Genomic DNA, 12,985 nt, shown 5'->3' with positions numbered 1-12,985 from the left:
GTGCAAAAGCTTTGAAGTTTCATTAGGTCCCATTTGTTTTTTTTTGTTTTTATTTCCATTTCTCTAGAAGGTGGGTCAAAAAGGATCTTGCTGTGATTTATGTCATAGAGTGTTCTGCCTATGTTTTCCTCTAAGAGTTTGATAGTTTCTGGCCTTACATTTAGGTCTTTAATCCATTTTGAGCTTACTTTTGTGTATGGTGTTAGGGAGTGATCTAATCTCATACTTTTACATGTACCTGTCCAGTTTTCCCAGCACCACTTATTGAAGAGGCTGTCCTTTCTCCACTGTACATTCCTGCCTCCTTTATCAGAGATAAGGTGACCATATGTGCGTGGGTTTATCTCTGGGCTTTCTATCCTGTTCCATTGATCTATCTTTCTGTTTTTGTGCCAGTACCATACTGTCTTGATTACTGTAGCTTTGTAGTATAGTCTGAAGTCAGGGAGCCTGATTCTTCCAGCTCCGTTTTTCGTTCTCAAGATTGCTTTGGCTATTCGGGGCCTTTTGTGTTTCCATACAAATTGTGAAATTTTTTGTTCTAGTTCTGTGAAAAATGCCAGTGGTAGTTTGATAGGGATTGCATTGAATCTGTAGATTGCTTTGGGTATAGAGTCATTTTCACAATGTTGATTCTTTTAATCCAAGAACATGGTATATCTCTCTATCTATTTGTAGCATCTTTAATTCCTTTCATCAGTGTCTTTTTTTTTTTTTTTTAAATGAGACACAGAGGGATCCTTTATTTTGATGTAACAGGTAAGAACTTCTACAATATTTGGAGTATGGGCATTTTTATTAATCCAAATTACTTTAACACTTGCTTTAGTCCCATTTGCCTGATTGAAAAGAAGTCCAGAGGGCTCCCTTGGGGAGTTGGGTGCCCTCATTACCCTTCCCTCCTGAGAATGTTGGGAGACTGAACAACCTACAGAGGATATCCATCCCACTTTGACTCCAAAGAAAGGAGAGCCTATTGTCTATACCTTTTCTCTGCAGTTATGTCTCCTTACTGTACAATAAGCACAGGACCTCCCTGTCCTACCAGCACTTCTGGATCACACTGGAGTAAAGTTGCTTTCATTAGGTTGCTGCTATATCTCACTGGCCCAGGTACCAGCACAAGCCACAAAGCCATGTGGTCTTTTCAGAGAAAGCATCTCTATTTACTCGGTGCTACACTTTATCCTTTCAGAAACACACCTGTATCTTCTGAGGTTCTATTCTCCAAAATCCATCCATCTGCCTGATATGAAACTCAAGCAGCAACACTCTTTATAGCTTAGCATTCATCATGACAGTAACATATTTTGCTGCATAAACAACCACCCCAAATCATATTGGCTTAAAACAGCAGTAGTTATTGCCCCTGAATCAATGAGCTGGATGGTTCTGTTGAAGCAGGCCAGGATAGGCTGATCTTGGCAGGGCTCACTTCTGTAACCGTGGTCACCTGAAGGTCAGCTAAGGTCTGGCTGCTCTGGGATGACCCCTGATGGAATGGCTTGGCTGTCCTTTTTATGGACCCTCATCCTCCAGCAGGCTGTTTGAGCTTGTTCATGTCATGGTGACAGGGTTCCAGGAGCAAGAGGGAAGTGTGCAAGCATTTTTGAGACTTAGGCTTGGAATTGACATAACATCACCATGAGACATTCTATGGGTAAAAGCAAGTCAAGAGGTCAGCCCAGGTTGAAAGATTGAAGAAATAGACCCCTCCTCTTGGTAGGAAATTCTACACAGTCTTGTTGCACAGGTGCATGGATGCAGATTGGGTTGGTCAGTTTCCATCTTTGAAGCATCAAGACTTAAGCATCCCTTTCTGGGACCAGGGTTACCACATTTAGTTGCACCAGCTGCATATTACACAATTCCAGGGTGCAGGAGTCACATTGTAAATTTATTCCACAAGGAACAAATCCCATCATGCTTTCTTTTTTTTTTTTTTTTTTAAACATCTTTATTGGAGCATAATTGCTTTACAATGGTATGTTAGTTTCAGCTTCACAACAAAATGAATCAGTTATATATATACATATGTTCCCATATCTCTTCCCGCTTGCGTCACCCTCCCTCCCACCCTCCCTATCCCACCCCTCCAGGCGGTCACACAGCACCGAGCTGATCTCCCTGTGCTATGCGGCGGCTTCCCACTAGCTATCTACCTTACGTTTGGTAGTGTATACATGTCCATGCCTCTTTATTGCTTTGTCACCGTTTACCCTTCCCCCTCCCCATAGCCTCAAGTCCATTCTCTAGTAAGTCTGTGTCTTTATTCCTGTTTCACCCCTAGGTTTTTCATGACATTTTTTTTTTTCTTAAATTCCATATATATGTGTTAGCATACGGGTCTCTTGTAGACAGCAAATATATGGGTCTTGTTTTTGTATCCATTCAGCCAATCTGTGTCTTTTGGTGGGAGCATTTAGTCCATTTACATTTAAGGTAATTATCGATATGTGTGTTCCCATTCCCATTTTCTTAATTGTTTTGGGTTTGTTATTGTAGGTCTTTTCCTTCTTTTGTGTTTCTTGCCTAGAGAAGTTCCTTTAGCAGTTGTTGTAGAGCTGGTTTGGTGGTGCTGAACTCTCTCAGCTTTTGCTTGTCTCTAAAGGTTTTAATTTCTCCATCAAATCTGAATGAGATCCTTGCTGGGTAGAGTAATCTTGGTTGCAGGTTTTTCTCCTTCAACACTTTCAATATGTCCTGCCACTCCCTTCTGGCTTGCAGAGTTTCTGCTGAAAGATCAGCTGTTAACCTTATGGGGATTCCCTTGTGTGTTATTTGTTGTTTTTCCCTTGCTGCTTTTAATATGTTTTCTTTGTATTTAATTTTTGACAGTTTGATTAATATGTGTCTTGGCGTATTTCTCCTTGGATTTATCCTGTATGGGACTCTCTGTGCTTCCTGGACTTGATTAACTATTTCCTTTCCCATATTAGGGAAGTTTTCAACTATAATCTCTTCAAATATTTTCTCAGTCCCTTTCTTTTTCTCTTCTTCTTCTGGAACCCCTATAATTCGAATGTTGGTACGTTTAATGTTGTCCCAGAGGTCTCTGAGACTGTCCTCAGTTCTTTTCATTCTTTTTTCTTTATTCTGCTCTGCAGTAGTTATTTCCACTATTTTATCTTCCAGGTCACTTATCCGTTCTTCTGCCTCAGTTATTCTGCTATTGATCCCATCTAGAGTACTTTTAATATCATTTATTGTGTTGTTCATCGTTGCTTGTTTCATCTTTAGTTCTTCTAGGTCCTTGTTAACTGATTCTTGCATTTTGTCCATTCTATTGTCCATTCTATCTCCAAGATTTCGGATCAACCTTACTATCATTATTTTGAATTCTTTTTCAGGTAGACTGCCTATTTCCTCTTCATTTGTTAGGTCTGATGGGTTTTTATCTTGCTCCTTCATCTGCGGTGTGTTTTTCTGTCTTTTCATTTTGCTTATCTTACTGTGTTTGGGGTCTCCTTTTTTGCAGGCTGAAGGTTCGTAGTTCCTGTTGTTTTTTGTGTCTGTCCCCAGTGGCTAAGGTTGGTTCAGTGGGTTGTGTAGGCTTCCTGGTGGAGGGTACTAGTGCCTGTGTTCTGGTGGATGAGGCTAGATCTTGTCTTTCTGGTGGGCAGGTCCACGTCTGGTGGTGTGTTTTGGGGTGTCTGTAGACTTATTATGATTTTGGGCCGCCTCTCTGCTAATGGGTGGGGTTGTGTTCCTGTCTTGCTAGTTGTTTGGCATAGGATGTCCAGCACTGTAGCTTGCTGGTCGTTGAGTGAAGCTGGGTGCTGGCGTTGAGATGGAGATCTCTCGGAAATTTTTGCTGTTTGATATTATGTGCAGCTGGGAGGTCTCTTGTGGATCAGTGTCCTGAAGTTGGCTCTCCCACCTCAGAGGCACAGCACTGACTCCTGGCTGCAGCACCAAGAGCCTTTCATCCACAGGGCTCCTTAATTTGGGATGATTGGTTGTCTATTCAGGTATTCCACAGATGCAGGGTACATCAAGTTGATTGTGGAGCTTTAATCCGCTGCTTCTGATGCTGCTGGGAGAGATTTCCCTTTCTCTTCTTTGTTCTCACAGCTCCCAGGGGCTCAGCTTTGGATTTAGCCCCGCCTGTGCGTGTAGGTCGCCGGAGGGCGTCTGTTCTTTGCTCAGACAGGACGGGGTTAAAGGAGCCGCTGATTCGGAGGCTCTGGGTCACTCAGGCCCGGGGGTAGGGAGGGGCACGGAGTGTGGGGCGGGCCTGCGGCGGCAGAGGCCGGGGAGAAGTTGCAGCCTGAGGCGCGCCTGTGCGTTCTCCCGGGGGAGTTGTCCCTGGATCCCGGGACCCTGGCAGTGGCGGGCTGCACAGGCTCCCCGGAAGGGCGTGTGGCTAGTGACCTGTGTTCGCACACAGGCCTCCCGGTGGCGGCAGCAGCGGCCCTAGCGTCTCATGTCCGTCTCTGGGCTCCGCACTTTTAGCCGCGGCTCGCGCCCGTCCCTGAGCTCTCTCAAGCAGCGTTCTTAATCCCCTCTCCTCGTGCACCAGGAAACAAAGAGGGACGTAAAAGTCTCTTGCCTCTTCGGCAGTTCCAGACTTCTCCCCGGACTCTCTCCCGGCCAGCCGCGGTGCACTAACGCCCTGCAGGCTGTGTTCACGCAGCCAACCTCAGTCCTCTCCCAGCGCTCCGACAAAAGCCGGAGCCTCAGCTCCCAGTCCCGCCCGCCCCGGCGGGCGAGCAGACAAGCCTCTCGGCTGGCGAGTTCCGGTCGGCCCGATCCTCTGCGCTGGAATCTGTCCGCTTTGCCCTCCGCACCCCTGTTGCTGTGCTCTCCTCCGCGGCTCCCAAGCTCCCCCACTCCGCCTCCCGAAGCCTCCACCCGCGAAGGGGCTTCCTAGTGTGTGGACACTTTTCCTCCTTCACAGCTCTCTCCCGCTGGTGCAGGACCCGTCCCTATCCTTTTGTCTCTGTTTAGTTTTTTCTTTTGCCCTACCCAGGTACGTGGGGGGTTTCTTGCCTTTTGGGAGGTCTGAGGTCTTCTGCCAGCGTTCAGTAGATGCTCTGTAGGAGTTGTTCCATGCGTAGATGTATTTCTGGTGTATCTGTGGGGAGGAACGTGATCTCCGCGTCTTACTCTTCCGCCATCTTCCCGGAAGTCCCCCATCAGTGTCTTATAATTTTCTGCATACAGATGTTTTGTCTCCTTGGGTAGTTTTATTCCTAGATATTTTATTCTTTTTGTTGCAATGGTAAATGGGAGTGCTTTCTTGATTTCACTTTCAGATTTTTCATCACTAATGTATAGGAATGCCAGAGATTTATGTGCATTAATTTTGTATCCTGCTACTTTACCAAATTCATTGATTAGCTCTAGTAGTTTTCTGGTAGCATCTTTAGGATTCTCTATGTATAGGATCATGTCATCTGCAAACAGTGACAGCTTTACTTCTTCTTTTCCGATTTGGATTCCTTTTATTTCCTTTTCTTCTCTGATTGCTGTGGCTAAACCTTCCAAATCTATGTTGAATAAGAGTGGTGAGAGTGGGCAACCTTGTCTTGTTCCTGATCTTAGTGGAAATGCTTTCAGTTGTTCACCATTGAGGACGATGTTAGCTGTGGGTTTGTCATATATGGCCTTTATTATGTTGAGGAAAGTTCCTTCTATGCCTACTTTCTGGAGGGTTTTTTATCATAAATGGGTGTTGAATTTTGTCGAAAGCTTTCTCTCCACCTATTGAGATGACCATATGGTTTTTCTCCTTCAGATTGTTAATATGGTGTATCACATTGATTGATTTGCGTGTATTGAAGAATCGTTGCATTCCTGGAATAAACCCCACTTGATCATGTTGTATGATCCTTTTAATGTGCTGTTGGATTCTGTTTGCTAGTATTTTGTTGAAGATTTTTGCATCTATGTTCATCAGTGATATTGGCATGTAGTTTTTTTTCTTTGTGACATCCTTGTCTGGTTATCGTATCAGGGTGATGGTGGCCTCATAGAATGAGTTTGGGAGTGTTCCTCCCTCTGCTATATTTTGCAAGAGTTTGAGAAGGATAGGTGTTAGCTCTTCTCTAAATGTTTGATAGAATTCGCCTGTGAAGCCATCTGGTCCTGGGCTTTTGTTTGTTGGAAGATTTTTAATCAGAGTTTCAATTTCAGTGCTGGTGATTAGACTGTTCATATTTTCTATTTCTTCCTGGTTCAGTCTCGGCAGTTGTGCATTTCTAAGAATTTGTCCATTTCTTCCAGGTTGTCCATTTTATTGGCATAGAGTTGCTTGTACTAATTTCTCGTCATCTTTTGTATTTCTGCAATGTCAGTTGTTACTTCTCCTTTTCCAGTTCTAATTCTATTGATTTGAGTCTTCTCCATTTTTTCTTGGTGAGTCTGGCTAATGGTTTATCAATTTGGTTTATCTTCTCAAAGAACCAGCTTTTGGATTTATTGATCTTTGCTATCGTTTCCTTCATTTTTTTTCATTTATTTCTGATCTGATTTTTATGATTTCTTTCCTTCTGCTAGCTTTGGGGTTTTTTTGTTCTTCTTTCTCTAATTGCTTTAGATGCAATGTTAGGTTGTTTATTCAAGATGTTTCCTGTTTCTTAAGGTAAGATTGTGTTGCTGTAAACTTCCCTCTTAGAACTGCTTTTGCACCCATAGGTTTTGGGTCATCGTGTCTCCATTGTCATTTGTTTCTAGGTTTTTTTTGATTTCCTCTTTGATTTCTTCAGTGATCAATTCGTTACTAAGTAGTGTATTGTTTAGCCTCCATGTGTTTGTATTTTTTACAGATCTTATCCTGTAATTGATATCTAGTCTCATATCATTGTGGTTGGAAAAGATACTTGATACAATTTCAGTTTTCTTAAATTTACCAAGGCTTGACTTGTGACCCAAGATATGATCTCTTCTGGAGAATGTTTTACGAGCACTTGAGAAAAATGTGTATTCTGTTGTTTTTGGATGGAGTGTCCTATAAATATCAATTAAGTCCATCTTGTTTAATGTATCATTTAAAGCTTGTGTTTCCTTATTTATTTTCATTTTGGATGATCTCTCCATTGGTGAAAGTGGGGTGTTAAAGTGCCCTACTATGAATGTGTTACTGTCAATTTCCCCTTTTATGGCTGTTAGTATTTGCCTTATTTATTCGGGTGCTCCTATGTTGGGTGCATAAATGTTTTCAATTGTTATATCTTCTTGGATTGATCCCTTGATCATTATGTAGTGTCCTTCTTTGTTTCTAATAGTTTTTACTTTAAAGTCTATTTTGTCTGATATGAGAATTGCTACTCCAGCTTTCTTTTGGTTTCCTTTTGCATGGAATATTTTTTTCCATCCCCTCACTTTCAGTCTGTGTGTGTCTCTAGTTCTGAAGTGGGTCTCTTGTAGACAGCATATATACGGGTCTTGTTTTTGTATCCATTCAGCCAGTGTGTGTCTTTTGGTGGGAACATTTAATCCATTTACATTTAAGGTAATTATCAATATGTATGTTCCTATTCCCATTTTCTTAATTGTTTTTGGTTTGTTATTGTAGGTCTTCTCCTTCTCGTGTTTCTTGCCTAGAGAAGATGCTTTAGCATTTGTTGTAAAGCTGGTTTGGTGGTGCTGAACTCTCTCAGTTTTTGCTTATCTGTAAAGGTTTTAATTTCTCCATCAAATCTGAATGAGATCCTTGCTGGATAGAGTAATCTTGGTTGTAGGTTTTTCTCCTTCATCACTTTAAATATGTCCTGCCAGTCCTTTCTGGCTTGCAGAATTTCTGCTGAAAGATCAGCTGTTAACCTTATGGGGATTCCCTTGTATGTTATTTGTTGTTTTTCCCTTGTTGGTTTTAATATGTTTTCTTTGTATTTAATTTTTGACAATTTGATTAATATGTGTCTTGGCGTGTTTCTCCTTGAATTTATCCTGTATGCGATTCTCTGTGCTTCCTGGACTTGATTAACTATTTCCTTTCCCATATTAGGGAAGTTTTCAACTATAATCTCTTCAAATATTTTCTCAGTCCCTTTCTTTTTCTCTTCTTCTTCTGGGACCCCTATAATTCAAATGTTGGTTTGTTTAATGTTGTCCCAGAGGTCTCTGAGACTGTCCTCAGTTCTTTTCATTCTTTTTTCTTTATCCTGCTCTGCAGTAGTTATTTCCACTATTTTACCTTCCAGGTCACTTATCCGTTCTTCTGCCTCATTTATTCTGCTATTGATCCCTTCTAGAGTATTTTTAATTTCATTTATTGTATTGTTCATCGTTGCTCGTTTCATGTTTAGTTCTTCTAGGTCCTTGTTAAATGTTTCTTGCATTTTCTCTATTCTATTTCTAAGATTACCTATTTCCTCTTCATTTTTTAGGTCTGGGGTTTTTTTATCTTGCTCCTTCATCTGCTGTGTCTTCTCATTTTGCTTATCTTACTGTGTTTGTGGTCTCCTTTTTGCAGGCTGCAGGTTCGTAGTTCCCGTTGTTTTTGGTGTCTGTCCCCAGTGGCTAAGGTTGGTTCAGTGGGTTGTGTAGGCTTCCTGGTGGAGGGGACTAGTGCCTGTGTTCTGGTGGATGAGGCTGGATCTTGTCTCTCTGGTGGGCAGGTCCATGTCTGGTGGTGTGTTTTGGGGTGTCTGTGGACTTATTATGATTTTAGGCAGCCTCTCTGCTAGTGGGTGGGGTTGTGTTCCTGTCTTGCTAGTTGTTTGGCATAGGGTGTCTAGCACTGTAGCTTGCTGGTCGTTGAGTGAAGCTGGGTGTTGGTGTTGAGATGGAGATCTCTTGGAGATTTTCGCCATTTGATATTACGTGGAGCTGGGAGGTCTCTTGTGGACCAGTGTCCTGAAGTTGGCTCTCCCACCTCAGAGGCACAGCACTGACTCCTGGCTGCAGCACCAAGAGCATTTCATCCACACGGGTCAGAATAAAAGGGAGAAAAAGTAGGAAGGAAGGAAGGATGAAAGAAAGGAAGGAAGGAAGAGGATATAAGAAAAGAAAGTAAGATAAAATAAAGTTATTAAAATAAAAAATAATTATGAAGAAAAAAAGTTTTTTAAAAAGTAAAGGAAAAAAAACAAAAAACGGACGGATAGAACCCTAGGACAAATGGTGAAATCAAAGCTATACAGACAAAATCTCACACAGAAGCATACGCATACACACTCACAAAAAGAGGAAAAGGGGAAAAAAATCATAAATCTTGCTCTCAAAGTTCCCCTCTTCTATTTGGGATGATTCGTTGTCTATTCATGTATTCCACAGATGCAGGGTACATCAAGTTTATTGTGGAGATTTAATCCACTGCTCCTGAGGCTGCTGGGAGAGATTTCCCTTTCTCTTCTTTGTTCGCACAGCTCCTGGGGCTCAGCTTTGGATTTGGCCCCGTCTCTGCGTGTAGGTCGCCGGAGTGCGTGTGTTCTTCGCTCAGACAGGACGGGGTAAAAGGAGCAGTTGATTCGGGGGCTCTGGCTCACTCAGGTCGGGGGGAGGGAGGGGCACGGAGTGCGGGGCGAGCCTGTGGCGGCAGAGGCCGGCGTGACGTTGCACCAGCCTGAGGCGCGCCGTGCGTGCTCCCGGCGGAGTTGTCCCTGAATCACGGGACCTTGGCAGTGGCGGGGTGCACAGGCTCCCCGGAAGGGGGGTGTGGATAGTGACCTGTGCTCGCACACAGGCTTCTTGGTGGCGGCAGCAGCAGCCTTACTGTCTCATGCCTGTCTCTGGGGTCTGTGCTGTTAGCGACTCGCGCCTGTCTCTGGAGCTCCTTTAAGCAGCGCTCTTAATCCCCTCTCTTTGCGCACTAGGAAACAAAAAGGGAAGAAAAAGTCTTTTGCCTCTTCGGTAGGTCCAGACTTTTCCCCGGACTCCCCCCCGGCTAGCTGTGGTGCACTAACCCCCTGCAGGCTGTATTCACGCCGCCAACCCCAGTCCTCTCCCGGCATCCGACTGAAGCCTGAGCCTCAGCTCCCAGCTCCGCCCGCCCCGGCGGGTGAGCAGACAAGCCTCTCGGGCTGGTGAGTGCCGGTCGGCCCTGATCCTCTGTGCGGGAATCTCCCCGCTTTGCCCTCCGCACCCCTGTTGCTGTGCTCTCCCCCGCGGCTCTGAAGCTTCCCCCTCCGCCACCCGCAGTCTCCCCCCGCGAAGGGGCTTCTAGTGTGTGGAAACTTTTCCTCCTTCACAGCTCCCTCCCACTGGTGCAGGTCCCGTCCCTATCCTTTTGTCTCTGTTTTTTTCTTTTGCCCTACCCAGGTACGTGGGGGGGTTCTTGCCTTTTGGGAGGTCTGAGGTCTTCTGCCAGCGTTCAGTAGGTATTCTGTAGGAGTTGTTCCACGTGTAGATGTATTTCTGATGTATCTGTGGGGAGGAAGGTGATCTCTGCGTCTTACTCTTCCGCCATCTTCCCTGTCTCTCCTATAAGGCCTTCTTTTGCAGAACATTTTCTGTTGCAGAACATTTTCTGAGACTTAAGTTCTAAAGATGACACTTTGGGAAGTATCTTATATTACCAAACTCAGGTTTGGCTGCTCACTGCTGGAAAGCCAGTACTTGAGAAACAAGTGTTGGTTGGAAAGGAAAGGTTGCTTTATTCAGGAGGTTGGCACCCTGGGGAGAAGGTGGACTTGTGTGCAAAAACCAGCTCCAAAGATTCTGTTTGACCATCAGAGTCTTAAAAGGAGAAAAGGGAAGTTAATTGCCATTAACCATTTAGGGAGGGGATCAGAGTCTGTTATCTTTCACTGTGTGCAGACTTTCCTCTGATTGGTTGGTGGTGAGGTAACTGGGTGGTGTTCAAGGAGTCTTGTGCTCAGCCTGAAGTTATCATCCTCCACCTGGGTGGGGGGCCTTAGTTCCTACAGAAGAACTCAAAGATGTTGTTACGTATAGCTTTTGAGGAGGAACCAGGACGCTGCCCCATCGCTGCACTATTGTTCCTTTTTAAAAAAATTTTTTTAAATTTAGGACTTCCCTGGCAGTCCAGTTGTTAAGACTCTGTGCTTCCAATGCAGGGGGTGTGGGTTTGATCCCTGGTTGGGGAACTACGATCCCACATGCCTGCCACGGGGCATGGCCAAAAATTTTATTTTATTTTATTGAAGTATAGTTGATTTACAATATTGTGTTAATTTCTGCTGTACAGCAAAGTGATTCAGTTATACATATATATATATAATATAAATTCTGTTTCATATTATTTTCCATTATGGTTTATCCCAGGATATTGAATATAGTTCCCTGTGCCATACAGTAGGACCTTGTTGTTTATCCATTCTACCTGCAATAGTTTGCGTCTGCTAATTGCAAACTCCCAATCCATCCCTTCCCCACCACCCTCCCACTTGGCAACCACAAGTCTGTTCTCTGTGAATCTGTTTTTGTTTCATGGATAAGTTCATTTGTGTCATTTTAGATTCCACATATAAGTGATATCATATGGTATTTGTCTTTCTCTTTCTGACTTACTTCACTTACTATGATAATCTCTAGTTGCATCCATGTATTATTGTTTCTTGATTGTCACTCCTTTGATTCTGCATTCTCTCACTTCCCTGATTAGCAACTGTTTGAATCTGCCTTTTAGAACTCAGGGAAGGTCAAGGAGGCTGAATGAAGCCTATTTCCTACAAAAAAGAAAGAGAGGACATGGAAAGTATTTGTACCTGGGAGGGCCCCACAGGGTCCTGCTTAGTTTCACTTGCAAGGGAACACTATATAAACCACTATTGTTTATTGAGCAATTATGTACCATAGTTCCTATGTTACCTTCACATCTGTAAGGAATTGAAGCATTATTACCAATCTGTTTTAAAGATAAGGAAATACCTGCCCATCCATTTAACCCAATGGATCTAAATAGCAGAACATTTCCAGAATGTATGCAGAAATCAAACCCTGGGATTAAAAAATGTTCCCTTCCAAGTTTTCTCAGAAAGATATAACTATATAATAGGAACCCCAAATCTGTGAACTGTGCTGTGATGATACCCAGTTTACTGATCTATAGCAAGTTTCCATCACGTTAAATAACAATTTTGAGGACTCAGCAAGTTCCCAGAATTATGTATAAATCTCATCTTTAACCCTGAACTTCCTCACACTAATTTGAGAATTTTTGGAGATATTTTTTCCCTGTAAGGTGGAAATGGTTAAAGGTATGTACTAAAGAAATCAACCCTGAAGGATAGGGAATGGAAGATTAGAAAAGATGCAGTGGAGTCGAGTCAGGTCTAGTCACAGAAGAGAAGATGGAAGCTAGAATCACAGGGCAGAAAGAACACTTGAGTGGTTAGGCCATCCATTCCCATCTCCATGTGGGGCCATATACCTCAAGTTCCAAGGGAACTGTGTTGGGAGAACCAAAACCAATGAGCACAATGTGGAATTAGTTACTTGTACCACAGAGGCATACAATCAATACAATCCTTTAGTTGAAGGATTTCTCAAAGCATGGAACATGGATCACCTGCAGAGTCATCTAGGTTGTCCATCAAGTGTAAATTCCTGGAGAGACCTAGAACTAGAACATCAGCCTCTGTTGATGTGACTAAGGAATCTGCATTATAAGCAAAGCAAACACCTCAGGGCACTCTGATGTTAGCTCAAGTTTGAACCTGGAATTAGGCAAAAATGTCCATTATACTTCTCTAATAAGAATAGCCTTGATATTCAATGAGAGCCTGTTTAGAAGATAAAAGAAGGAAGCAATGCTTAAGAATAGTCCCTTTGGGCATTCCAACACATGTCCCATAATTGGCAGTGGGCATTCAAGGGGCCACAACAGGTTGAACATAATTTTCTTAGGCTTACAGCTTTGGCAGCCATAACCACTGTGGTCTCATTTTGCCACCCTTGGGCACATTTTGTGTCTCTGGGAGAGAAAACTTGCTTCTGCAGCTGTTTACTGAGAAACCCACTACAGATATACAAGTCGTCATTTTTCCCTCTGTTCCCAAAGCCACATTTCCTAATTTACATTAAAAAGTCCTTGTAATTAAATAACTAAAAGTAAGACCCGAATGAAATTGAAGTC

This window comes from Globicephala melas, chromosome 2, assembly GCF_963455315.2.
Source record: "Globicephala melas chromosome 2, mGloMel1.2, whole genome shotgun sequence".
Classification (NCBI taxonomy): Eukaryota; Metazoa; Chordata; class Mammalia; order Artiodactyla; family Delphinidae; genus Globicephala; species Globicephala melas.
Note: the sequence above shows the minus strand (reverse complement) of the source record.